Raw genomic sequence first — 24,396 nt, forward strand, 5'->3', positions numbered from 1 at the left:
ATTACACTTCTCCATTTGATAATATCAGTGTGGTGCTACCTTTAAGGGAGACATGAGGTGCAAAGTTGTTCTGTTTATTGCTCCAAGCAGCCGTTTCAGTGATTACTTTCATCTGACCCTTATCAGCGTCAAACCAGAAAGTTTACTTAAACTTAGTTAAACTTACAAACATGCGCCCCCACAGCCATGGACATGCTGATACACAGGCAGACAAATAAACATTTCTAAACATTCCTGGGTGGTGGGCGAAAGCTTTTTCTGAGAAACAGATCTTCAGACAGTGAGAACCCATCACACGCACAGGAAGTAGAGAGTCAATCTAAACATTGCAGTTTCCATAAGAACCAGAAAACCATCAACTGTCGTCAGAAAGAGGGCAATGTGCAGTTTAAGATGTCAGTAGAGTAAACCTAGCTGTTTGTCTGCTGGCTGAACCTCATCTTTGCCCACAGCTCCAGCTTACTGACATTTGAATTGTTATTGGAATGGAATGGACGTCCTCTTGAGAGTCGCTGCATTTCTGGGAATTCTCTCAACAGTATTACTGGTGGTGAAGTGGCATGTCCCAACAATTGCATGTTGGCTTTCCAAAGAACTTATTGCTCCAACTTCCTGAGTTCTTGAGATAGCAGGTGTCTAAAAACTCATTTCCATGCAAATAGTTTGTGCTGGCGTTGCCAAATGTTATTGGGTTGTTGCTGTTTTTAAGCTCTAATTGAAATTTTTGAATGCTTTTGGCCAATATGTGTTTATGATGACAATGTTGCATGGCACTTTACTATGTGAAAAAAGTCAAAAGGGGCTTAAAATCTATAATATGTCATGCAGAAAATGGGGGGGGGGGGCGGGCTAAATAGACAAGGAGTATGCATTTGTTTCAGTTAAATGATGTACGTAGCTTTGTTATAGCATTATGTATGGACTGATATGATGCACCAAAGTCTTCATGGCTTTGCAGAGGAATATGAAGAGATGGCATCACACGGATCTTGTGCATCAGATAAGAAGTAGGCAGCAAGGGGGGAAAGCTGGCATTGTTTACGGTGGAAATGCAACCTTTTTGGACCGGGGGGCACATTCGAAATCTGAGAGTGTGTTGTGGGTGCCAGTTATCAACCAAGAGATAGCGGGGAAACCCATGGGAGGTGGAACTCATTTAGCATCCTCCCATCTAAAAGTGGCTTTGCAGGTGAAGGCTGTTGAGAGGTGGTGAATAGGCTTGACTACCAAAACTCTGGAGATGCAACTTAGTGTCTTCCATAAACAAAAACCAAGTGTCTTTCATAGACTGTTGAATGTATTTGCTTTAATGCAAGCAGATGCTTCTCTTTGAAAGGGAGGTCAGTCTCTTGATTTAAAGGTCCACTAATCAAGCTGAGGTGAAAGGCCTTCCCACCCACCACCTACTTTGGTCTTTGAAGCATTCTTTGCACACCATCACTGGGAACATTAGGAAGGCCTTTGGTACACGATGGCATTTCTCTATGTGCCAGAGGTTCTGGCAGATCAAAGGACACATCGCTTCAAATAGTTTGTGGCTTATCAAATGCTTATCCTAGAACTACTGACCTCTCAATCATTTATTAACAAACCTCCACCCAACAACCTTTTGCCTCATGTTGTCTGGGGGGAAACCGTTTACATGGTTCGAACAGTTTATACAAAAAAGGACCCAGATTCTGACCTTCCTGGGTTCACCCAGTTTCCTTGTATTAAAGAAGATTAATTAAAGAAACAAGCACAGTTTGCCTAAAATGTGTTTAAGATAGGAAAGCCCCAATTAGTATAATGACATAGAGCAAAAGTAATGATGCGGTTACCGGTTATGCATTCCTGGCGTGCTGTGAAGAAAACTGTCTCAGAAATCAAACTTAAGTGAAATATCTGACAGGAAGAGAGAAATTCTAGTAGTTATGCTACCAGGGCCCATTCATATGTCCCCCTTATCAACCCCTAGAATGCAATAACATCTGAGTGTGCTGCCACTGGCCATGGTACTTTCTTTGTTTTCAGTTGAAGAGAGAGAACTCAGCTTGTGAAAAAGACCAAGGGGGAACCTAGACACACTTTAAAGAAAATGTTGTAAAAATGCTTTTTTAATTTTTAAAAGAAAAACATAGTGAATTTGCCATAGCTCACCATCACCATCTAGTGTCACATTTGTATAATGCACTTTACAACACACTTAAAATGTTTTATTTGCAGCTGTATAGCTGAGTCCCAAGTTTTTAAAAGTAACTACTTTAGTGTGCTACTTCATAGCTAGTAGCTGAACTGTACAGTTAAATGGCTGCATATGCAGTGGTGCCCCGCAAGACGAATGCCTCGCAAGACGGAAAACCCACTAGGTTTTCCATTTTGGAGGTGCTTCGCAAAACAAATTTCCTATGGGCCTGCTTCGCAAGACGACAATGCCTTGCGAGTTCCTGCGGGTTTTCCCCCCTCCCCCCCTTTTTCTAAGCCACTAAGCCGCTTATCAGCTGATCCGATCAGAAGATAAGCCGCTAAAAGTCGCTAAAAGCCGCTAATAGCTAATAGCGCTAATCCGCTAATCCGTCAATGGGCTTGCTTCGCAAGACGAAAAAACCGCTAGACGAAGAGAATCACAGAACGGATTCTTTTCGTCTTGCAAGGCACCACTGTGTCTTTTTTGTAAACCTTTTGGGTTTGTTTTTTTTTGTTTTTTGCAATCAAGCCGTGTATAAATATTGTGAGATTAAACAAATAAACGAATTATGTGCAAGTCTTCTCCATATGCTTAGGTCTTCTGAAGAGGCGTACTAGCTTTTTGGAACTGTATGCAAGGAGCAGGGACTTATTGGTGGTGGTGCTGTCATTATGCACTTTGCTTTCCAGGGCCGGAATCGGTTTATTAGAGGACCACTTGGCTTGTTCTCTTTGGCCATCAGACTTTTGCATTTAGAAAGGCCTCTGGGGATAACGGGCTGAGACGGCTGGTTGATTGTAATGCTGCCATTCTGACAGCTGTGATTTCAGGGTGTTTGTTCTATTGCTTTGTATTGGTTCTTGTGCCTTTAAATGGATTTTAACTGGTTTTGCAGTACATAATTTTTCTCCTGGTCAAAAGTTGAGAAATAAATTGGAAATAAAAATATATTAGATTAAATTTAAAGGGCTCATCTCATTGATGGTGGTTAAATGTGTATTAAATTAAGCTGTTGCTATAGGCCTGTATATTTTCAATGCAAAGCACTTAATTAGAAATATGCATGGATGGGCATTGGTCTAATCACATAACTAATGACCAGGGCCGCTCAGAATCTCCAGTCTTTGTTCATGTGGTAGAGTCTGTTTTGGATTGGAGCCATCATTTCAATCTCTGGCTTAACTGGATAATTTATATCTCCATATGCAGCAGGCTGCAAAGACAGACATATCATGTTCTATAGTGGCATTCACATTATCGCTTTTAGTGGACTGTCAGTTGTCATTGCCATTAGAAACCCTAATTTTTCATGGCCATATAATTTGATGTTTTGAATTACACGGGGCTTAGGCTCTTTATTTCCCCAAAGCATGACAGTTCCTGAATTAAGCTACCTCATATTAGGAGGACTTTTAAAAAAAGAAACAAGCCGTGAAATAGGAGGCTTGTTTTTAAAAGATTATTTTAAATAATCTATGGGTTTCCCCCCCTTTCTTTTTTACTTGCAGAGTAGCATAAGGAAGCTGAGCAGGGCAAAATGAAGGCAGGGTTCATGCTTGCTAGTAGAGGTTTAAGGGGTTCAAACTATCCTAAACATCTTTGCAGAAGCTTAAGAAAAGCTTAGCCTTTCACTCAATATGAAAAAACCCCAAAGTGCTGCACCAACAAGCACAAAACAATCCTTCTGCAGTGCCACAAATCCAACTTAATGATGTAACGTTGGAAAGTGTTGGTCAGTTTTCCTACCTGGACTGTTATCTTTCCACAAGGCCAAACATTGATGCTGAAGTCCAGCATCGCCTGAGCTCTGCAGCTTTCTTCTGATTGAATTACAGAGTGTTTGAGGACCAGGACATTCTTAGGGAAACCAAAATGCTTGTTTACAAAGCTATTGCACTATAAACTTTGCTGTATGCTTGTGAAATGTGGATCACTTATAAACGCCATATCCAACTCCTTGAAAGTCTCTGAGAAGTTTTACATATCACTTGGAAAGACAGGGAAACTAATGTCAGTGTACTGGAAGAAGGAAAGAAAACCAGTATCAAAGTAATGATTCTTCAAGATCAACTTTGTTGGACTGGTGATGTTGTTCGGATGCCTGATTATCGTCCTCCAAAGCAACTACTCTATTTCCAACTTAAGAATGGAAAGTGAAATGCCGGTGGACAGCAAAATAGGTTTAAAGACACTCTCAAGGTAAATCTTAAAAAATGCAGTATAAGCATGGATAATTGGGAAATGCTGGCCTGCGAGCGTGCCAGTTGGATAAAAGCCTCTACCAAAGGCATCATAGACTTTGAAGAAGCACGAAAGGGAGAAATGTGCTAAGAGGAAAGCACGTTTGGCAACTCTCACCCAGAAACCTATGTCCCCACTGTGGAAGGATGTGTGGATCCAGAACTGGCCTCCACAGTCACTCACAGACACACACACTGTTAAGACCATATTCATGGAAGACAATCTTACTCAGCAGAAGTGATTGCCAAAGAAGATGAAAACTGGGGTGGGGATTTTGGGGGGCCCAAGGACTGCACTGACCATTGGCCCATACTCCAGAAACCACATGTGTGCAGTGAGAGTGGCTAACCCATAGTTTTACACATACAACACACATACAAAGACACACAGCTCTCTCTGTTTATCAAATGATCAATCTGATAACCAGGAAGGGAATGGTGTGCCTTCCCACTATGGTCTGGGCTGCCAGGAGAGGTTTAAACCTTCCTATACAAATTTAATTAATTAATTATCCCTGCCCACCTCAGCAGTGCCTATTTAAACCCCATGCCCCTTTGCCATTGCTGTCAAAAAGATCAGTGGGATCTTGCAGGAAGAAGAAGAAAAAATCTGGGATTTGCAGGTAAGTAATCCACCTTTGGATCAAACCATGAGTTGTATCCAAGGCTTTTCCATTTATGTCAACCATTTACGTTCATGTTTTGCTAACCGCTCCTATCCAGTGTGGCCCCTTGCAACATCTCCCCCCCCCCAAAGCTGCTGCTGAGAGTTGGGGGACCCTCTGTACAGGAAATGATGCAGAGGGCTCCAATATCTAGGATCTCGAGTAGGGGGTCAGAGAAAACTGGGTGTGAGAGCAAAGCTGCCATTAAATACAATCCTCTGTTGCTTTAGCATCTCTGGGGTTGGATATGGGCAGTGGCGTAGCGTGGGTTGTCAGCACCCGGGGCATGGCAAGTAATTTGCGCCACCTAACACGTGGATTTGCGCCCCCTAATCCTAACCCCCAGATGTTGCGCCCGGTGCGGCCACCCCCCCTGCACCCCCCACGCTACACCACTGGATATGGGCATCAGTCCCACCAATGGCAGAAAAGAGAAGAGGTCTTCTGCTGATTCTCCCCACCCCAACTACCAGCAGGATCACTCCACTGGGGTTTGTGGCTAGAGAAAGCCTTTCCGTCAATGGAAGGGGAAGTCCTTTGTGTTTTTAGACATTATTTTTAAATTATTTTAGAGTCACCACAACAAGCATTCCAGTACTCAAAGTCTGAGTTCTCATTATGTAAACCCTATGAAATGAATAGGAATGGCATAAGGGTAAAGTAGCAGGTCTTAGCAAGACCCCATTTACTAGAACTCCCTAGTTTTTGCTCTTGGTGTTTAACAACAAGAAGCATCTCCCAAAGTTAATTAGCTAACCGCCATCTGTTGGCAGAGGAATAGCCAAACTTTCAAAGCTCAGCCTTTTCTTCAGGCACATGACATCTTCTGTCTGGGAAAAAACGCAACACCTCAGATTTAATGACCTAAACATATAGAACGGGTAGATTAATTAACAGTGCAAACACTTCACTCATCTTTCAGGTAGATGATATTGTAATGATGTGCAAAAGACTTGTTAAGGTATTATCAAGACTGCAATATTTTCATTGCTTAATGAACCTGGTTACCTATACAGATTCAGGTTTGCATGAATTTAATTAACCACATGCTATCATTTCCGCCTGAAAAAAGCAGTGGTGTGAAGTTTGCAAGATTACATTCACTCAATATTGCAGATAAAGATGGTGAATGATAGATAAAAAACTTCTGGGGCAGGAACCAGTCTTCTTATAGTGTACAAAGCGCCATGCACATTGAAGGCTTTTTATAAGCAAAAAAGAACAATCAAGTGGTGTATGATCCATTCCTGGGCCCTGGTACCAGAACAAAGAAACAATCAAGTTGTATATAAATTTAAACAAACAAACAAACAGGGGTTCCCAGATGGACCACCATCCAAACAGTGGCCAGATCCAAATCTGCTTAGCCTCAACAAAGTGACTACATCATATGCCTTTAAACCACACTGACATTTTTGTTGACTTTGTTGAAATCTCCAGCAATTGGTAAATTTGAAAATTAAAGACAGAGGCCAGCAGACCTTTCAAAACTATGATTATTATTATGATTATTATTAGATTAAATTAAACTTGTTAGCCGCTTTCCACTCAAAGGTGCTTTGTGAGCTGTTGTGCAAACTGAAATGCTATTGACGGTCTACTACATGCTATCAAATTGCAAAGGCCATAGGCATTTTCACCTGCTTGCCTAGCCAAACGCAAAGGTCTTAGCATTCAGGCAGGGGAGATTCTGGAGAAAGTATATTTATGAAGTGTGTTATGCCAAAAGGATCTCTCTCTCTTTAGTGTATGCCAGGGGTAGGCAACCTAAGGCCCGGGGGCCGGGTGCGGCCCAATCACCTTCTCAATCCAGCCCGCAGACAGTCCGGGAATCAGTGTGTTTTTACATGAGTAGAATGTGTGCTTTTATTTAAAATGCATCTCTGGGTCATTTATGGGGCATAGGAATTCGTTCAATTTTTTCCCCAAAATATAGTCCAGCCCACCACATGGTCTGAGGGACAGTGGACCGGCCCATGGATGGAAAGTGTTGCTGACCCCTGGTGTATGCTGACCATGATCTAGAGCCATGTGCGCACAGTGGCTCCCTGTTTTCTAAGAAGAGAAACAGTGGGGAATAAAATTACACTGTGCTCATTTTGAGATGATAATAGGAAGCAAGGCAGCATGGGCCTTTTGGCCAGTGACTAGGCTATGACTATAACTAAGCTGCAGGACAGTGAACATTTACCTGGGAGTAAGCCCCATTAACGAATGTGGGGCTTACTTCTGAGTAACCACGCATGGGACTGCATTGCAAGTATAAACAGCCCAGCATGTTTCAATGGGGTTATTTAACAACTTATTAACTAAGATATATTCCCTGTTGCTCATATTTATTAAGCGCTGCATGGCAGATGACATCATCCTCCCTTAGAAACCTGTAATTTAGAAAACACAAAACATAACTGCGAGGGAAGAAAAAGAGAACATGGTTGGGGGTAGAAATTGTAGCAAAAGAAAAAAGACTTCAAGGACAGCCAAAGAATACAATACCATGGTGAACTGTTTATATTTCATTGACTTTTACACCTGGGACATTGTCTTTGCAGAGTCTCAAAGAACTTTGACACTGTTTGTTTTTATTCAATTTTTTTGGGGGGAGGGGGGAAATTGTACACTGCTCAAGAAATTGCCGTGTAGTTTTCAAGCAAAGCCTTTTCATCCAATGATTTGACTAATCTACTTTTAATGCTTCCCAAATTGGTGGTCATCAAACAAATAAAAGGTTGTGCCAACAGCTTCCATTATGTACAAAAGGAAGCAATCCTTTGCTCAGATCCGCCAGGGTTGGAGACTTACACTGACATACTAGCCCAGCTGAGGTGAGAACTAACCATTTGAACCAGGGATCCAGTCGGGAACCCGGGATCCAGTAGGTCTCCAGTTCAGATGGTTAGCTCTCTGCTTCAGCTGGACTAGTGTGTCAGGGTAGGCCCCCAACCCCAGCCCAGCCAGAGATCTTCTACCACAAGTCCGCCATCTTGGCTCAGCTGGGTTTCAGCTGGCTGAGCTGAGACTGGCGGATCGTAAGCCATTGTAAGCCCTGAGAAAAGGATGGGGACGGGATGCTAGATTCAATGGTCATTTGGTCACATCCAGCACGGCTCTCCTTACATTGTTGTTATGAGAAAGTCCAATTGAACAAACCAAAGTTTACTTCTGAGTGGGCATGTATAGAATTGCACTGCAAATGATATACTGCATTCTTTACCATCCAATATGGAAAGCTGTGGCTTTGCACAGGAATGCTAAGAACAAAAAACATGCCAAAGCTCCCCAGGCACATATGGCAAATATGTTGTTCGCGTTCATCTGCACTCAGCTCACCTTTAATCTCTGACAACTGCCTGCAGTCAGAGTGACCTTAAAGCATAGTATTCTGAAAGGTGCCTGTTTGCCTGCCTATAAACAACACCTGGAGAGCAGAGAATCCCAGCAGCTGCCTCTGCCTCTTTATAGCTTTATTATCTTTTATAATACTGAAAACATTACTGCTGAGGCCAATCTGCAATCTCTGGTGGGTTTTGCAGATGGCTAGCAGTTGCATGTGCAACTTTTACAACTGTCATCAGAGCACAAAGAACAAATACAATCATAGGCACTTGCTGTTCTTATGTAACTGTGTTTTGGTTCAGGAATTGTTTCCGGGTTACCATTTCAGTATCAGTTGGGGCAAGGGATGACCTAGATTTGCAATACGTTCGAGAATTGCTCTCTGCAGAAACCCTATCAAGTTTTGCTTTATTGTGAACTCTGTCTTGGTGGTTAAATGAAGGATAACCTCTGTAATCCTCAGTAACTGGTATTCAGAGCATACCTGTACTGGGCTATTATAGCCATCATGGCTAGTAGCCACTGACAAGAGTTACTCTCCATTAATTTGTCCAACCATGTTTGTGCCCTTTGCTATATCCTGTGGTAGCAATTCCATACAGGGCCGTCTTTTCCATTTGGCTGAGTGGTGTCATGTGCCACGGCGCCCGCCCAGCAGGGACGCCCAGCAGCGGGTCCGCCACCCTCCGCTGACTCTGGAGTCTTCTCGGGTCTCCTCGGAGAAGGAGGCGCCATGCTGAAAGCCCCACAGAGCAGTGTCTGGCACTGGCCGTAGGCAGGGAGAGGATGGGAAGGAGGCAGGCAAGTGGAGGAGGGAGGCAAGGAGAGAAGCAAAAGCTCCCTCAACTCAGGACCCAAACCCTGGAACCTACATTGTTAAAAAAAGTGATCCCCTGTGTGCTCCTGATTTTGCCCCCCCCCCCCCGTTGCTTTGTCCCATTTGTCCCATTTCCGCTGCAGGGGCCGCTGTGAAAGCCTCTGTTCCCTGCGTCTGCGGCTGAGTGTAGTGGATTTCAGATTTTAATTATTTTAAAATATGTTTGCACGTTGTTTTAAGGTCCCCCTTATTAAAGCAAAGGATTGAGGTGTTAGGAGAACCTTAGAATGTGAGGGGAAAAGATACCATACAATGTACCATATCAAACTATTTAACATGAATAACGCAGGTATTCTGAATTTAAAAAGCAATCAACATTGTTAAAAACAAGGTGTTACATAATAAGATAATAGTGTAAGTGTGGTGTCAGCTCCCTACAACTCCCTACAGCTCAACAACTCTGGGGAACCTTTCCTTAAAAAGGTCAACAACTTTGGGGTTCCCCCCCCCTTAACAAAGGTCGACAACTCTGGGAAATGGGTGGGGGCGCCAGAGGGATCTTTGCACCACGGCGCCGGATATGCTTAAGATGGCCCTGATTCCATAGTTTAACTTCTTTGAAGAAGTACTCTATTCACTGATTGGAAATGAAGCAGTGTGACTGCCCTAAAACCTTTGCAGGTCTATATGGGATTGCATCTGAGCACTCCATAGCATCATGAGCACAAATAATCATGAATGTGCAATGAAAAGGATGTCTGAGTGGCCCTAGAAGCAGACAAGCCAGACTGCCCAGGCAACCCTTCAAACAGATAGGTAAAAAGAGGACACATGGCTACCCTGAGATTAATGCCCACTGAGGCATAGATCTTACAAATAACAAGTAAGAGTTCGGGCAACAGCACTGCAGACTGCAATGGGTTGGAAGAGGAGAGGAAGAACAACCTTCATGTGGAAAACTAGCACATCAGAGAAGATATCAGGCTGACAAATATAATGTGTACACTAAATAAGATGCTATATATTGGAGGATGGGGACAAATAGAGCAAATTTATGGACATGGGGGAGGGGGGACAAAGAGAAAACTGATTTCGTGCTTTTGCATTTTAAAGATGTAAATGTTTAAACTGTGCTTTAATACCACTGTTGCCTCCTAAGGAAAGTAAGGTGCGTTTGTAACTGCCCTCAGTTGTCCTGCATTCTCAGAGTGCCGCAGCCAGATGATGGCTCTGGGGACTCAACTGGAATAGCATCACTTCCACTGTTGACAATGCACTAAGTCATTTTAATGGGTAAAATAGGTCTTTCTCCCATGCCGAGGTCTCACTCTCTTCACCTCAGCCTCTGACTGGCACCTGACTTCATCAATTGGCCATTTTTCTTTGCAAACCACGCATGGAATGCTTACTCTGACTGTAGCATAAAACTTCCCAGAACAAAGTGACCAACAGTGTCAGCACGTTTTTTAATGAGCAAAGCCCCAGAGTCCCTTCTCTGAATAGTTTATGAGCAAGTCAGAGTTTCTAATAAATGATTATCCTTTAAAATACAAAAAGCCGCCCTGTGGTGTAGAAGTCAGGTTACATAGAACTACAAACACCTCAAAAATGGAAAATGTTTATTGCTCCAGAATGTGTACCAGTGCAAGTCTGTCCACAAAACATCTCCAATTACTCATTTGCCTCAGTACTAACTCTCTCTCTCTCTCTCTCTCTCTCTCTCTCTCTCTCTCTCTCTCTCCACACACACACACACAGTGGTACCTTGGGTTACGAACTTAATTCGTTCCGTAGGTCCATTCTTAACCAGAAACCGTTATTAACCTGAGGTACGCTTTTGCTAATGGGGCTTCCCGCCGCCACCACTGCACAATTTCCGTTCTCATCCTGGGGCAAAGTTCACAATCCAAGGTAACTACTTCCGGGTTAGCGGAGTTTGTAACCCGAAGCATTTGTTACCCGAGGTACCACTGTGTGTGTGTGTGTGTGTGTGTGTGTGTGTGTGTGTGTGTAATATCTCAGCATATTTCAAGAATATCAACCTATCAGGAGAGGGAATCAAAATGACAGCCACAAAAATCCACACAACCACAACTAGCTTTGCCACATTTTTTGAGAATCAGAGTCGTGCCATCAGCTGATTGGTGCTGATGACACTCTTTTAAAGGGGCTCAATGTGTGCCATTAGCTGACCAGCACTGAAAATAAGTCCTTTGGGAGTTGTCACCTGATGTCATAATGGCATTAGGCGATCAACGGGTAGGCAGCTCCACCCACCCATCAAAGTTGCCCCATGGAGGGGTAAGGATCTGGCATGTTGGCTGCATCCAGTTCCCTGCTCCTGAGGTAGAATGTAGTCATCATGGCTGGTGGTCATTGATAGCCATATCCTCCATAAATATCCTTTTAAATACCCTCCTTTATCTAACCCTCTTAAAAACTATAAGAATTTAAGTCTATATCCATTTTAAAAGTGAAACAAAAGATGTATTTGTTTTACTTCTTGAAAGAAAAATCAAGCATCTACTCAAGACTGCAAAGGGGGATCTGCAATCTCAAACTCAAGTAGTTTTCAGGTGCCCATGTCTGGGTACATAGTAGGTAATGATAGCCCCCACTGTTCTGCTGGCATACGTCTCCATCTGTTGCTTATTGTATCATTAATTTGAGAAGAAGCGTTTCTTTTCCCTTTTCCCTTTTGTGTTTCTTTTTCTTTTGAGGATTCTCCCCCTTTCCTGAATAAATTTTCAATAAAAATCAATTAAAACTTTACCAAAACCCCAAAAAGCAAATATTGCACTTATAATACATTAATGCGTATTCATTCCCCCCAGTATTTACATAATGCCATTGCAGCAGAATTTGCTTCTCCTTATCACAGAATCGAGTGTTTTTGGCACGGACATCCAGCCCTGCCTATAGCTGTCTATCAAGATTTAATTTCCAGCAACTAATACTAATTTGGAGCACAATGAATGTGCCTATAGGTGCAAAGATGGGATATAAATAGACTTATAATAATAAAAAAACCTAATTAGCTTCTCAAAACAAAAACCAACTATATCCTACACAGCTGAAAGTGGTGCTTTCATAATTTGGAATTTTGCTTCAACCTGATTCCTGTAGGAACCTGCCTGAACATAAAAATGGATCCCTTTTAATAACTACTTTGTCTAGGTTTCCTGTCTCCTCTGTCATGAAATGACTAATTGCTAATTTCCAAACCTTTGAATGATTCCCAGTGCATCCCACTCACTAACTATGAGGCTGGTACACTACACATATACACTATGGGCTTCCAACAAACTCTTTACTCACTGTAAAATACACCTGTGTTAGTTGTGGTTTCTCGTAATCCTGCAGTTTCTTCTTTACATGTCATAGAACATTTCTTCTGTACAGTGGGACCCTTGTCAAAAAAGTTTTTTTTTAATCTCAAAGTATCTTCCGCTTCTTTATTGTCTACACCTGTACAGTTTAGAGCCCTCAGGAAAGAAATATGGAACCAGTGTAGTGCAGTGGTTAGAGTGTTGTACTAGACCTGGTTTCAGGATTCAATTCTCCCCTCAGCCAAGAGCCAGTGCTATCATTAGGCCAACTAGGCAGCTGCCTAGGATGCAGGCCTTAGAGGCATCTAAGTTGCCTTTAATGATTAGCCTTGGAATACATGAGGTAATAATAAAGTGCCTCATAGGATGCATAATGCCTTTACAACACCACATTCAAGGCACCAAAATAGGTCTTTTGGTGGGTGGGTGGGTGTTTTTTAAAAAAATTAAAACACTTAAAAATATAAGTGTCCTAATCTTCTAAGCAATAAAATAATATCAGCTGGCATGCTTATGTCTGGTAATCAACCATGGGGATTTAACCTGATATTTGCTCAAGAGGCAGTACAGATGTGGCATGGCTGTCTATAAAAAACAGCAGTGCAAATCTATAATATTTGTATAGACATTTGAGCCTTAAACTAAATTATCAGAGTGAATCATGCTAATGGCACATTAAGACAAATAGATAAGTAACAGGGCACAGAATGTTCCTTTAACTGTTTTGTTGTTGGCGTTTCAAGTGGCACCAAGTCAGGATTAATGAAAAGAAAGTTTAACCTTGTACTGCGCCAAAGGCAAAATGCTGAGGGGTGAAATTGTTCTCCTGTAGGAACTTGTGAGGATGTGGCGGGGGGTGGGGGGGGAGAGAGAGAATTTCTTAATTTAATATGCAGAGTTTGCAGATGCTCCTGGCTATGCTGGAGAGCGTCAGTCAACCTTCCAAGACAGCTTGCTGTAAATTGTATAAATACCTCAGAACAAGAGGAAAGGTGTCTCCAGTCAGGCAGCGCCGGATGTGTTTATGAAACCCTGATTTCAAGAGACACATGTTTATTTGACCTGTTCAGCAAAATGGAAGAGGCATTGCTGGGACAAAAAGGAGGGAAGTTTCCATTACTATGATTGCTGAAATGTAGTGCAGTTTAGAGAACACATGTGCTTAACAGTGGGGCCTTCACAAATCTGTATAAAAACTGGATGGAGAAAAAAGGAGGCAAGGGAACTAGGAATGGATGAGCAGGACACCAGGATAAACTCTTAGCATATGTACATGACTGTGGTACTCTGAAATGGGAAGGGGAAAAATCTCCAGATGTTGTTCAACTCCCATCAGCCCCAGTTGTTGGCATCCATCTGTCTCAAGAGGTAATGGAGTGCTTCTCGTCCTGTTTGTGGCCTTCCCGGCCACATCACCATAGAGCTGTAAAAGAACAAAAGCTAATGGTCCAATCTGTATTCCTGAGGCAAATCGATCTACGTACCAGCTCTCCTGAGTGAGATGCAACCCAGAACCTAGAGCACTGCATGAGGGGTCACAGATACACTGTTGGGACTGGATACAAGGAGATCTAGAGTAAGGAGCTTGGCCTCAGCTAATGACAAGTGAAGTGAGTCCAGCAACCAACCATAGCCAAGAACCAGGAAAATACACTGGTTCAAAGGTTTGGGGATGTTGGGTCAGGCTCTGCCTTTGTTGCCTGATGTGCTTGCTGGAGGAAGGTATATAAATATAATTTTCATCTAAAAGGCCACGTAGGTCAGAGCTGATACAGCAGCAAGAGTATGGCTTACCTAATCCAATATAAAGCACAGTAAGCTACAGCCTATAAGTATCATGTTCATAATGTTAATAAGTTCACATGTCTCTCACCCCATAACATCCAGCAATAGCATATTTCAAGCAGACAATGGATAATGGAGATTTCCCTTTGAAAGGACTATCTAGCAGATGGATCCAACGGAAATAAGCTAGCTATGAAATCTTTGGCAAATTCCTCCGGACCACCATTTTCGTTTTCTAAAAATCTGAAACAGCTGGCAGTGGCAGCAGATAATATGCATTTGACATTTCATTAAAACTAAATTGGCAATTACAATAAGATAGTGCAGAAACTTGTTTCCCCCCCCCCTCCATGTGATATTTGAGCACTTCAAGTCCTCTGTGTTCCTTCAGTAGTTCTGAGAAACGATCGAGTTAAAGACTGTCTCGAAAAGAAGAGTTGACTTTGCATGAGCAAAGCAAATATCCGAAGCCCGAAAGGTTAATATGTTCTTCTTGCGTGCAATGAATATTTATTCATTATCTCCAGAAGGTGTTTATATTCTGTGAGACTTGGTAAGGTGCCTTTATTTGCCATATGTCTCTTAAATGGAATGCTTAACCTGTATGATATTTAACACATTTGTCGAATGAAGGAAAATACACAGCGAGTTGTGTTTTTGAACAAACAACGTTGCTGTTTTAAATATATTTTTTTTATGTATAGCACAGCAGCTGGAAAATAGCAGCTGTGAGTTAGGGCATATCAACAGCCACTGCTTGCTAACACTGTATGCCCTTTTGAGGGGCTCAGTCTCTAACCCTGTCAGAATGATCTATTGGGCTCGTCTAATAGACTGGCCATTTTTCCAGGGGGAGGAGACTTCAGAGACATAAACCACATTATAATTAAAGAATAGTGACATCTAATAATGAATTAATAAACCAACCAGTTTAATAACCTCAAGAGGAAGGAAGGAACTTGAACTAAATAGGAACCATTCATGAGGAATAAATACTTTTACCGGATATATTTTACTAGAAAAAACAGGAGTGTGTGCTTGAGGGAATATTTTAAAGTACATGATGTAAAACTATATTTAATAAAGTTCAGCCTAATCTTACCCAACAAAAAACAAAATCTGAGGTTGATTTCTTCCCACTGCTGGCGTGCATCCTTCAGTATGTGCCAGATTTCTAAAATTGCAAGGTATCTCAGGGAGGTGTCTTCCTACCCTCGTTTAATTTGCATGCTGCCTTTCCATGGTTTAAAACCATGCTCAAGGGAGCTTACAACATGAAAAGACTACATAATTACAAACATAACAAAAGCAGTAATAAACAATACACAACCATAATTGAACAGTTTCCACACAAGTCATTATAAGATCTAGAAATAAAGATACAAATAAATGACATCAACAACAACGCCTCCCCCCAACCTCCTTAAAAAACACCCCAGCCCAAGTATCTGTTCAGCAGCGTCAGCTTTTGTAGTTGGAGTCAGTCAGGGCCCTGCCCTCTCAGGCCAGGTGGGAAAAGGCTTCCAAGGCAGGGAGCAGGTCTTCCAGAACTCACAGCCAATCTAGTTTTCTAGGGCAAGAGAAGGGGTACCAGGTTTGGTGAGTGAGACGAAGTGCACTATCCACCCAGGAGCAAGAGTTGGCCTTGGCATTATAAGTAGCTAAAGAACTAGGAGCAGGGAATGCTAGTGTGGCACTCCAGGCCTCTCTACCAGACCCTTGAGATTCTGACCAGGCCACGGCCCTCACTGGCCTTGTTACACACGCTCCTAGATTACCTTTGTGCAGAAAACCCAGACCTTTATGTGACTGCAATGAAGCCCACTGTAAAAGGAAAAGGCTCACATCCATTACTGCCCCCATGTTGCTCTGTGCTCCGACCTCACATACTACTGGCAAGCTAACCATGGAAGAAGAAAAAGAAGAAGAAGAGGAGGAGGAGTTTGGATTTGATATCCCACTTTATCACTACCCAAAGGAATCTCAAAGCGGCTAACATTCTCCTTTCCCTTCCTCCCCCACAACAAACACTCTGTGAGGTGAGTGGGACTGAGAGACTTCAGAGAAGTGTCACTAGCCCAAGGTCACCCAGCAGCTGCATGTGGAGGAGCGGAGACGCGAACTCGGTTCACCAGATTATGAGTCTACCACTCTTAACCACTACACCACACTGGCTCTCACTGGCTCAGTGGAAGATTGTCTATGAGGAAATACAGACTTTGGTTACATAAATGCATCCCAGTGCTCAGGTATTCCATTTGTCCAGCTTTAGCAAAAGGGATTTTAAAAAGAAAATATATATGTGTTTACAGTGTTTTTTTCTGGGGGGTACGCAGGGGTACACATACCCCTAAACATTTTGTGAATCTAAGTTTGGCCTCATTGAGGGGCAGTATTTCAATATGAGTAGGAAAAAGAGTACCCCTAAACATTTTTTTTAGAAAAAAAGCACCATGTATATATCATAACACCGAACTGAACTACAGGCAGTAATATATGTTGAGAGTTTCATGACTACAGGAAGATTAAAGAAGCCAGCACAAATAGACTAGGTTTTCTTTTTTAATAACTGCTCTAGACAGAAGCGCTGTCTTGCCAGCCCCAGCCCAGGAAGAAAACAAACTGCTCGGTCAGCAGTGTGGTACAGCAACAACAACAACAACAACAAAAACCAGTGCCATTTTCGGATGTATCAACAGCAGCATCATTTCCTGGCCTTGGAAAATTATATTATTTGCTCTGTCCATCCATCAGGAAAGGACTTTGTCAAGCTGGAAAATTTCAGGGGAGAAAATAAAAAGATTTTCATAGGCCAGAAGACAAATCCCATGAGAACAGGTTGAAGGAACGGATTACACTAAGTGTAAAGAAGATTAATTGGGAGTATATGTTCACAGTTTAAAATATATAAAGTACAGTTACTCCTTTCCAAGAAGTTCCTCCTTAACTACTGTTTTGGTTCGGCTTGCACAACATTTTGTTTTTGGAAAAAAATTATAGGAGAAAAAACAATCGGATATACATTTGAAAAACTTAACACGGATTCTTTCGTCTCAGTCACTTGCTACCACTTGGAGTAGTTTTAAGACTGCAAGCTAAGCTTTCAGAATGTGAAGATTTGGAGTCTTCAAATATTAATCTGTTATAGCCCCAATGGCAAGGATTACTTCAGTATAAATTATAGGGTTACCACCTACCCATAAGCTGAAGTAAGTTGAAGCTGCGGTTGTTCATTAACCCAAACTACATAGCTGAAAAAATGAACAGCTTTGCCCCAAACCTGCTGCTCCAGACTAGAAGCTCTTGATTGTTTGAGAAAGAAGAATAAAATGACCATGTTCCTTGTTTTAAACCAAAGAAATTCCATGCAGTCTTTACAAACAAGTTTACAAGAGTTACTGCAGAGAGTCAGATTCCCAGCATAGCCCACAGACTCCAAAAATGTTGTTTCCTCAAGTTGAATTAATCACTGGAAGAAATCCATCAAAACTGGAACAAGACGCACAGCTACGTCATTCTTCTGAGATTTTGTGCGCGCGATTAACCTGCCTCACCCACCGTACTAGTTTATTACATTTTCTCTTCAGGAAAAGTCAATATGAATCTGCAAGTCTATAATTCTTCGTACATATGAAGTCCTGGTGGCTCTGGATATGAGTAATGGGATACAGCAGCGTTCGCCTCTTGAGTCAGTGCCTCAAATGTAGTCCACATTGGTTATGCATGAAAATCATTATTTTTTAAAATGCCCATTCTGAAGGAGTATGGAGGCCTCTGTTCCACTGCTAGCGTGGGGTGTGTGGAAACCTGTGTCTAACTGGCATTGATAGATTTTCCAGAGGTCTGAAGGCATTAGGGAAATAGAATTTTCTCTCTCCCCCCCCCCCCAAAAGGGCCAAGGGGTCTTGGAATGGCATATGAGGAAAAACCTCTTACTTCCTACTGACTATTCCTCAGTAACAAATCTTAATCCCTAGGGCTAGGTTATCGTGATACATTTCCAAAAGTAATGTGTTTGGTTCAGAACTTAAGCCCTCACATTTCTGGACTCTCTCCTAGAGAAAAAAGAAAGAAAGAAAAGAAACATATTAAAGGCAGCTATGGGCCATTTAGTTCTTCCAAATAACAACCGCTGCTTTATTGGCAAGATTATAAAGCTACGGTGGGCTTCGGATCTCACAAAATTGAACTGTCAGCATCCGTTCAGTGTAAAGTCCACTCTGGCTAGAGCCGCTCTCACTGACAAACCTTTGATTCTAAACTCTTGGGGCAGCGAGCTGTTATTTCTGCTCAGGCTGTGTGTATTCACTGTGCTGCATAAATATAATAACTTTAAAATAACAACTGATCTTTCCCAGGCATTCCTGCAACAATCTCAGCTCAGCACCCAGCACTAATTGCTATGCTTTTTGCTGTGTATTATACTTGTGTTTACTTAATAGGGTTTGTATTTAGGATGTGTTTCACACGCTGCAGTTTAGCATGCATTCCATGCCCTGTGTGTCCTATTTTTTAAAAAAGCACTGTACATATCTCAACCTTGCTTCAGACCCATCATCTCCCCTTCCCCAATGTTTTAAAGGGCTTTTTTCCACTTAGCTGTGATTCCTACATAGCAGGGAGGGGTAGAGTAGATGGCTCTTGGGGTCCCTTCCCGCCCTACAATTCTATGATTCTACAAACTAGTTTCCATGTGAAAAAAGAGAAGTTAAAACTGATTAAACTCACATTTAAGCCCACCTGTGTACAGATGAAGGCAGATGCGAATACAGTAGCACTTCTCTTTTTTTACAGGGGTGGTTCCCCATGACAGTGATGTATCAGTGGGTTTGTACAGCAGCAGAACATCCCATTTTCTTCTAGAGTTGGTCAGTCACCTTCATCTTAAGAGAGCCAGTATGGCATAGCGATCAGATTGTCAGACTAAGAACTGGAGGACTAAGGTTCAAATACCCACTTGGCCACGAAGCTCACTGGGCGGCCAATCAGTGCCTCTGAGCCCAACCTGCCTCAAAGGGCTGTTGTGGGGAGAGGGAGAACTATGTACATCACTCTGGGCTCCTTGGTCTATCAAGGCAATTAATTAACATTTCCTTCTGCTTTACCAGTGTGGAAATGGCAGTCCTTCAGGTTAGCAATAGGCTATGGTGTTTCATGGAAGTATAGTGGTACCTCGGGTTACAGACGCTTCAGGTTACAGATGCTTCAGGTTACAGACCTAGAAATAGTACCTCAGGTTAAGAACTTTGCTTCAGGATGAGAACAGAAATTGCATGGTGGCAGTGGGAGGCCCTATTAACTAAATTGGTACCTCAGGTTAAGAACGGACCTCCAGAACGAATTAAGTTCTTAACCCGAGGTACCACAGTATCAGGAAGATTCAGGATCAACTGCGTAAAAAGCCATTGTAACACGGAAACCTTTAATTTTGTTAATTTCAGTGAGGGGACTGGAGGGTTTTTTGGTTGTTAAACCCCCCCAATTGTTATCACCTTGCAGGGCTCAGTTTAATCCAGGGTTCTGCCCTCAGACCTGGGACGTATAAAACAATAATAAAGAGAAGAGAGAGGGTTTGAACATGTACAGAGTGCCTGTATACACCCGAAGTGGGAGCAAAGGGCTTCACAGAAGGAAGAGAAGACTTCAAAGCAGGTTTGGATTCTGCTGTGTCTCATGAGATGTTCAGCTCTGGTGGCATGGAATGGGGAGCGGTGTGGTGTTGATATGAATTCAAAAGAGTGCATGGGGGGAGCAGTTTTGCTGTAACTTAAATCCACAGAGAGGGCTGTCCAAGTTTAGTGAGTGATGGTTCCGTGGAAAGAAATGGCTTGTTAGAAAGAATTAATTGGTATGTGTTAACAATTGGCATAGCAGGGAGGGGATGTTAATCGCCAGCCAATACTCATCCGTTTACTTTGGCACCGGGAGCATGTCGCATTTTGCTTCTGCCATTTCTGGAAACAATAACTCCGGGCTCTGTTGCCAAACAGATGAACAAGGCAGAGATTTAAGGTATTACGTTTCGCCACTGTGTGTAGCTGTGTATTAGGTTTTTAGGCATGAGACACCAAAGATAACACGAGACGGTAAGCGCAGCACAAGGCAAACCTCCAGTTGCTTCCGTACCGTCGACTTTAATCCTGTTAGCATATTGTGACATAAACGTTTGCAAGACCCAGCCTGACACCTGGCAACGGGATGCTTTAATTGCTATTCAACTCGATGCTTCCACTGGGATAGCTGTGGTTACTCAGAGCAAACTCACTTCGTAAATCTGATGACTGAATAATAAAGAGAACGTATTCCTCTTCAGCCATAAATTGCAGTCGTTAGGTGGTAAATATATCTGCATTATTTTTAACATTCTCCCACATAAGAGAAGAAGTCTAGTGTCATTACAAGGGGATGAGAGGATTTCCACTGTTCCTTTCTTTTATCATTTCTATAGTTTGCTCTACCCTGCTTTCCATGCCTCCTGAATTCCTATGTAAATCAGGAGAATTTCTGAAAGAATTCCAGAACTGGAGCATGTGCTGTTTCAACAAGCAGCAGGTGGTCTCCTAACACACACATTAGAAGGGGTGACTCAATACAATGTTTAAAAAATTACTTCCTTTCCCATAAGATTTAAGGAGACTTTTTGCTATGCTCCATGTATAGGAGCCTTAAAGGAAGGTAAAGGTAAAGGACCCCTGACAGTTAAGTCCAGTCACAGACGACTCTGGGGTTGTGGTGCTCATCTCGCTTTACAGGCCGAGGGAGCAGACATTTGTCTGCAAACAGCTTTCCGGGTCATGTGGCCAGCATGACTAAGCAGCTTCTGCTGCAATGGAGCACCGAAACCAGAGCAGTGCACAGAAACACCATTTACCTTCCCACCGGAGTGGTACCTATTTATCTACTAGCACTTTTTGGTGTGCTTTCGAACTGCTAGGTTGGGAAGAGATGGGACCGAGCAACGGGAGCTCACCCCATCATGGGGATTCAAACCACCGACCTTCTGATCGGCAGTCCCAAGATGCTCAGTGGTTTAAACCACAGCACTACCCACATCCTAATAGGAGCCTTATGTATGCACAAAAGACATGGTCTCTTTTGGTGATGGCACCCTAATCAAGGAATGCCCTCCCTTCCCCCCAAAAAAGCAATATTTGGGGCAGGCACTATTTTTTCAGCACCCAGTCAAAACCTGGGTGTTTTAGATTATAATCTATAACACCCAGATTAGTACAACCAGGTGTTTTAGGTTATAATAATTATTTTATTATTTATACCCTGCCCATCTGGCTGGCTTGCCCCAGATTGTAGTATTTTCAACTGGTTGAGGGGTTTTGTTCCTCTTCGTTTTATTGCATTGTTGTTTTGTATTTAGAATGCGTTTGTAATTTTGAACTCATTCATATACAGCCCTGAGATCTATTTGTAAAGGTTGGATTATACAGTTAAATAAAGAGGGTTCATTTAAAAATATCAAGGGAATAAAGATGTCTTAACCTGGTGCTTAAAACAACAATGCAGGCATCAGATGAATTTCCCTGGGGAGGCAATTCTCTAAATATTGAAAAAGCTCATTTGATGTCCTCCTGTACATTGGCAAGGTACCGCACAAAAAGAATCCTGTTGTGAGTGAAGATTTGATCCCATTTATTGCTTTTCTTCTGTGTGCCTGCCAATGCACACATGCTCATTGAGAGCATAGACATATAGAGTTTTCCCAGAATGCACATAGAGCTTCACATGCTTCATATAAATAATTTGTAGAAGCAGTTGCTGAGAGATAAAGAATTGGTAAGTAGCTTCTGCTCATGTAAAACTGATGAACCTCAGCAGTCTAGCACTGTAGCGTAGAAACTAGAATTACTGTTGCCATTATTAGTTTATACAATGCTTTGGCAGCCTAGTCCCTAGCAGGCTTCCTTAACTCCATGTTGCTCTGCAGCCTGGATGTACAGTAGGCTTGCTTGCATGTTAGTTAGCTTTTCCCTTCCCAGTAATGCATCCACTGCTGAAATCATGGCCAACATTCACCCCTTCTCGTCTCATTAGAAACTATCATGTGCTAGCATAGAGTGAAACACCTATTTGGTAATGTTAAGCATAATGTTCTTCAGTCCAGAAAAGAGTGGCTATGTCAGCAGTAAGCATCTTTGTTTTGGCCTTTGCCAAACCCAAGCTTACTCCAGAACCTGCAATTTACAGGAAAAGTCCCACTAAGGACTCTTTATATCATAAAAGGCATGATAGTGGTCCAAAACTCTACACTTCACATTGGTATTTATTCCAATCATGGCTTTCATGTGTTGTAGCTGTTCTGCTTTTATAAGGATTAATTAACTAGTCTGGTATTTTTATAAGGGGCTGATATCACAGTGTGTTTGGTAAAGGGAAGCTTCAGTGTCTTCAAACTATGGAAGTACTATGGGATCCTCAACCATTGTTGCGAAGCAGCTTGCTCCAACGTCTTTGGGATTTTTCCACGTGAGCCTGAACGTTAAGACGCCCAAGGAGAACTGGCTGTTCCTTCTCCTTTTTATTCCCCCCCCTGGAACTGTGGTTTCGACATTTTCTACAATAGCCATTCGGTGTTTACTGCTGTTCCACTGGCCATGGCTGGAGGAGTTATGAGAGAGGGTGATGTCATCAAGTAAAATGTGGCAAAGGAGGAGGCCAAAATATCGCCTAATCAACATGTATTGTTGTAGCTCCTACCTTATGCCAATGTTTCACACCCACTTTCCTTTACAAGGAGCCTGTGAAAAGTGACGTGAAGGGAAGAGAAAGATTATGAGAGGCCCTTAGGTGCAACAGGGTTTTTTTGGAGTTAAGAGGAAAAGCCTCCACCAGAAATGGTACAAATTAAGAAAACTTTCTTTTTGTGGCAACTTGTGGGAGGCTTGTCTTATTAATTAGCTCTGATCAACGGAGAGTTAACCTAAACAGTCTTAAGACAGATGTAGGAGAAGAGCGTAGAGGTCCGAGCATAATGTCTCAATGCATATTGAGATTTAATGGTAAGAACCACAAATTGCCCAGAATGAAGAGTGCAGAGACAAATGCGTCTATAAAGGTTGCATTTAAATATAACTCGAGGATCTGTGTCAATATCACAACTACCAAGTGTGTGCAGGTGTAACCTATGCACACAGTGAGAAAATGTGTCCTGTCCACTGCCAAGGGCCAAACAACCTCAGGTGTGTATTTTGTGGTTTGAAAATAAAATCATACAAATGCCCCTTTTTTGAAGGTGAAATATGCATGTCTGGGCCCTAATGAGTGTTTCCATTTCCAGATGCATGATGTGGCCAACATTGCCCTCTGCAAGACTTGTGAGGACACTATCACGTTGCAAAACACACATCAGCCACAGTCCTTTACCCGGAATTACTCGTTGAATTCAATAGCACTTATGTCTCAGTAGACACATAAAGGAATTGGACTGACTGCCATATATGAACTCGGAGACATATGGAATTGTAGTATCGTATTTTTCTCTCTATAAGACGCACCAGACCACAAGACGCACCTAGTTTTTGGAGGAGGAAAACAAGAAAAAAAATATTCTGAATCTCAGAAGGCAGAACAGCAAGAGGGACTGCTGTGCAGTGAAAGCAGCCATCCCTCTTGCTGTTCTGGCTTCTGGGATAGCTGCGCAGCCTGCATTCGCTCCATAAGACACACACACATTTCCCCTTACTTTTAAGGAGGGAAAAAGTGAGTCTTATAGAGCAAAAATACGGTAATTTGAGAACTCTGCTGGATTAAACCAGAGGTTTATCTAATCCAGCATTCTGTTCTCACAGTGGCACTCTGGCTCCCCATGGGAAGCCTACAGGTAGGACATGAGTTCAATAGCAACCTCCTGTTTGTGAACACCAGCAACTAGTATTCCAAGTCATACCACCTCTGAGAGCCAGTGTGGTGTAGTGGTTTGAATGCTGGACTAGGACCTGGGAGACCAGAGTTCAAATCCCACTAAACTCGCTGAGTGACTTGAGCCAGACATAGTCTCTCACTGCGCAGCTAAAAGTCTTTGCAATAGAAGATCCATTTAGTTGGG

General features: G+C 42.4%; 1 long non-coding RNA gene across 1 annotated transcript in view; it reads left to right on the forward strand.

Moving 5' to 3' along the window:
* Positions 1-292: 292 nt before the first annotated feature.
* Positions 293-24,396, forward strand: part of LOC310708206 — a 40,836-nt gene continuing 16,732 nt past the window's right edge. The window contains exon 1 of the long non-coding RNA XR_014526903.1: positions 293-578. This is a non-coding gene — a long non-coding RNA (uncharacterized lncRNA). The remainder of the gene's footprint in view (positions 579-24,396) is intronic.

Source organism: Podarcis liolepis (assembly GCF_965112155.1).
Source record: "Podarcis liolepis genome assembly, chromosome: 5".
NCBI lineage: Eukaryota > Metazoa > Chordata > Lepidosauria > Squamata > Lacertidae > Podarcis > Podarcis liolepis.